Consider the following 5,320-nt stretch of genomic DNA (forward strand, 5'->3'; position numbering starts at 1 on the left):
AAAACTATTTAGATTTTTTTAAAAAAAAATTATTGAGCAGAAATAATTTCTGACATGCCAAAACCAGCACGTCAAAAACTATTTAGATTTAAAAAAAAAAAAAAACAAAAACAAAAAAAAAAAAACAAATTATTGAGCAGAAATAATTTCTGACGTGCTGGTTTTTGCACACATTATCCATACAATATACTTAAAACTAATTAGAGAATAAATAAATTAATATTCTAGATGTACATATAATAAAATTCATTTTTTCGTGAGGGCTCAATAATCCACTCATCGAACATTGTATTTTGTGTTGGCCGAGTTCATGTGGGGTTTGCGGATCTTATAAAATAAATGTATTATGTATGTCCTATATATTTTGTAAAAATTAATATGGCTATCACATTAATATTACTAGAATGATTTATGCATGATAATATCATATCATATCATATTAATGAAATGTTTGATTCATATTCATGTGATAATATTAATGGTACAATAGTATGATTATGATACTAGCTAATTGGCATGCATGTGATATATACGTATATATCAATTAATTTATACTAATATGATAAAATTAATTTTTCTATCCAATTAAAATTAATTTTTCATGCCAATTAAAATTAATTCACTACATTATTTTTTTAATACATATTCTTTATACCAGTTAATACATAATTATAATTATAATTAATTGTAATTTTTGACGCGTCATTTTAACATGTCAAAACTTTTTGACATGTTAGAAATGACACGTCAAAAACTTTTGACGTGTCAAAAGAATACGTCAAAAACTTTTGATGTGTCATACTAACACGTCAAAAACTTTTGATGTGTTAAAATGGCACGTCAAAAAGTTTTGACGTGTTACATTAACACGTTAAAAATATTTTTTTTGACGTGTCTAATTAGACACGTCAATAAAAGGCAGGTTTTTTATAGTATCATTTTAAGTTTATCTTAATGGCTTATTTCATAGTTTACTCTGTATAATGTTTACTTACTAAGTCATAGACTTACGTAGTTGCTACATTTTCAGGTGTAAAACATTTATTTGTTTTACATGCTAGTAAGTACTAGATCGAGTTGGAGCTTGAAGTCTTTCGTCAGGTTTGGGATGTGGAGCAACGATTGTAGGCTAGGTGGCAACATCTGCAAGGCTAAGTATCAAGTCAAATTAATAAGATCATGCTTTTATCTCTAGAGAAAATAAAATATAAAAATAAAAGTCAAACAGAAACAAAAAATCCAGAGTATGAACTTTGAATTCTAATATAGGTCAACATAAGAGGGATCGGTGTTAATCATGGATTCGAGATCTCATATTAGGTGCATATCAGAAATCAGAACTTATAATACTATATAGGTAATGATATATACTTTATAAACATTCAACAAATATCCTACAAAACTGAAGTGACAAGGTCTAATAGCCCTTGAATCAACCATTGCCACATCAACTTTGTAAGATATTTATGTGTTATGTAGCATTACTTAAATACTAATTTTCACCACCGTCTTCATTCCTCGAAACCTCATTCTAAGCCCATTACCCATTTATTTTTCTCCCAACTTGATCATCCTTCATCGTCTTACTTGATTAGTTCACCTTACCCCAAGAGGACATGGGTGTCACCAGCTTTACCTAGAAATTCACAATCTCTATATCTCTTGATAGGATGTTTAAGGCCTTGATGCTTGTCTCCCAAAACTTGGTCCCAAAGTTCATGCCACAGTCGATTAAGATCATAGAATTTGTTGATCATGATTAAGGGGTTGGAAGCATCAAACAAATTGACTTCACTTATTGCAAGTCGTCCACAAATTAGAATTGCTTAATTGATTCAAGTGGTAAGTCACTTAACCATGGTGCCTCATGGAAGCTCAAGCCTAAGATTTGACCTTTCTTGAGTGTAAACAATATTTTGGAGCTACGCCCGCATGCGAAAGCTTAAACTTTACCCGACTAATTTGGAGGGGCACTTTGCATAGTGTCCAAGGGATCTAATTAGGGCAAAGCCTTGGATAGCCCGACTATTAAAAAAATCCACATTATTATATAACAAAATTAACCTCTTCTTATTTGTTTCTTTCACAATGCAAGCAGTAACTTCCAATGCTTAAAGCACGAGATGTTAGAATTTTTCTGTAAATGGGCCTACATAGGTCATCTAATTAAATGCTAGTGAAAACTTTACTTAACTACCTGAACTTCCACAATTTTTGCAATTACCCCTCAAAGTTCAAAAGCTCTCAATTTATTGTATCGAACTTCTAATTTTTTGCAATGTTATCCCTCAATTACGTTTTTGTAGTGTCCCAGAATTTTCAAAGCTATTTAAATAGATTATTTTGATAATGATGTTATTTTAATATCCATTGTAGCTAAGGATTTTAATTCTTGGGAAATTTATGAGAGTGGTAATTAGAGAATGGTAATTGGTGAAATAGTATAGGGTTGGTGAAATAGTAAAATGAGGGTATAATTGTAAATTGAAGATAGAATGAGGGTATAATTGTAAATTGAAGGTAGAATAGTATAGGGTTGGTGAAATAGTATAGGGTTGGTGAAATAGTATAGGGTTGGTGAAATAGCAAAATGAGGGTATAATTGTAAATTGAAGATAGAATGAGGGTATAATTGTAAATTGAAGGTAGAATAGTATAGGGTTGGTGAAATAGTATAGGGTTGGTGAAATAGTAAAATGAGGGTATAATTGTAAATTGAAGATAGAATGAGGGTATAATTGTAAATTGAAGGTAGAATAGTATAGGGTTGGTGAAATAGTATAGGGTTGGTGAAATAGTAAAATGAGGGTATAATTGTAAATTGACGGTAGAATAGTGTTTGATTTTCTCCTATAAATAGAGCTCTTCTCCTTCAGAATTTTCACCACTCATCTCCTCTCCCATCTCTTGCATATATTCTTCCTTCTTCCGCTTTTTACTCGGTCTTTCTTCTTTCTAAGAGTGTTTACTCAGAACAGAGAGAGAAAGGGCGAGACCAAGCGCTACAAGAAAGAAAGAACACAAGAGATAGCGGACTTTAGAAATTAGTTTCAAAAGATATACTAGTGGTGTTAGTCATATTGGAGCAACTAGATTCCTTCATACCACTTTTAGCTTCAGTCTAGAGGTAAGTAAATTCACTACCCCTTCTAAAGTTACTTCATGTCATGCTATTTATTCATTCTTTAGTAAATGTAAATGATTATTTTATTTACGTATTATGAAGTTATGTTGCATGCATGAAGGATTTCTAAAAGAATTATTTAGAAAGTTTATATTTCTTTAAAGGCTTTTTAAGCACAACAAGTTTATATTTGGAAAAGTTTCCATTTTAAGAAAAGAAAGTTGAGAAATGATGATGATTATAAGAAAGAAAAAATGATGATAAACCCTCCTACATGTTGCCCTAAGATGCATCAAAAGAAGTACAAAGAAAAGTACAAGAGATGAGATAAATGTTTATGAAATGAGGGCACATGTATGGAGGAGAGTATTTTGGCCCCAAGATAAGATAAGATGAGAGTTCGGTACCGATACTCGGATGGAGGCGAAACCACTGAAGGAGGCTATGCCAGAAGGTGGTATTCCATCAACATGACCGTTGAGTGCACCAAGAAAAGAGTTAATTGACGGTCGGGCATGGCTGAGGCCACAGTTCAGTGCCATGGTCACAAGGACCCGCAACCCTCGTGCACAGGGGTAATAGTGTACATGGGCCTTATTATGAGAAAATGATACTATATTTTCAACGAAGATATGCTAAGATGATTTACAAAGATTATTTATAATGATGCATTATGATGATGATTTATAAAGATGATTTACAACGATGATCTATTACTAGATGTAATAGTATGTATATGTTACGGGAGATGCAACCGTACATACAGATATTATTATGGCTAGAATTATATTTATTTGCGAAAATGATTTTCAAAACGAGAACAAGGAGTAAAACTATTTATGGTTGTGGATTTTACTTGCTGGGCCCCCTTTGGGCTCATTCAGTTTTATTTCTTGTTTTCAGGTAGAAAGGATGCTGGAATAGGAGGCCGGAATGGGGTGGGAATAATTATTAATTTTCAAAGTCTTTTCATATAAGTTATTGTAATGATATGATATTCCGCAACTAAAGTTTAATGTTTTCTAATTTCGCTTGTAATAAAATCTCTTGAATAATGTTTTATACATTTTTCGTATCCTTTAAAATCAAGTACTCTGATAGACCTTATAGATCTTTGCAAGAACTTTTGTTGTAAAAGAAGAAAAGTGGCAAACTCAGCCTTAACGGGCTGGGGATGTTACAGTTTTCCCCTTAAACCTTGTCAATATTTTCAAAATACGCCTTTTTTATAAATAAAATAAAATAAGAAATTGCAAAGATTCATGTGTAGGTATTTTTGCCAATTCCATTAAATACTTACCAACATCTGAATTTTTGTAATTTTTTAAGAAAAAAAAGAGAGAGGTTATTTTGGTAATTTTGACATCATTCCGTTAGGATTTAACAGAAAAACCTAATGGAGGTGTGAAATTGCAAAAAAAATTGAAAGTTCGAATACTAAATTGAGAGTTTTTGAGCTTTGGAAAGGTATTTGCAAAAGTGATGGAAGTTTAGAAAAGTTAAGTGAAGTTTCCACTAGATATTATGCGGTAGTTTGCGGTTAGTGGAAAACGGTACCGTTTTCCACTTTAAAAAATTAGATTTAAAATACAAATAATATAAAATTCATTAAAATTTAAAAATTATAAAACAATAATAATTAAAAAACTACGAAAAAAAAAAAAGGAGAACCAGAAACAGATTTCAGGGAGAGAGAAAGAGGCGGAGAGAGGGAGAGTGAATCGAGAGGACGAGGTGGCGGCGTGGGCAGGCGTACTCCGGTGAACCATTGCCGGAGCCCGAAGGCCTCTAAACTCAAAACTCCATTTCAATTGGTATAAATTTTGGGTCCTATTTCATATGGGTATTGAATTTGGAGGTTTCTTTTCCATTGATTTTCTGGATTTAGCTTGAGTTGGTGGATAATCGGTTTGGTTACTGAGAAAATGTTGGGGAATGGAAAGAAAATGTCGGTTTTGGAAAGATTGTGAGTTTTATTGGGTCCTGCTCTTGTTTGATTTCTGGGCAATTGGCCTGGGATAGTTTTATATGCTTTTGTATCAGAGCAAAAAACTTTCCCTAGAGCTTCGTATCAGAGAAAACACTTCTCCATCTTCACCTCCTCTTCTTCTTCTTCATCTCCCCCAACTCTCACACTTTTTTCTTTAAGGATTAAAAAAAAAATGGTCCATCCATGGCTGTTTTATATAAAAATTA

Source organism: Corylus avellana, chromosome ca1 (assembly GCF_901000735.1).
Source record: "Corylus avellana chromosome ca1, CavTom2PMs-1.0".
NCBI classification, from domain to species: Eukaryota; Viridiplantae; Streptophyta; class Magnoliopsida; order Fagales; family Betulaceae; genus Corylus; species Corylus avellana.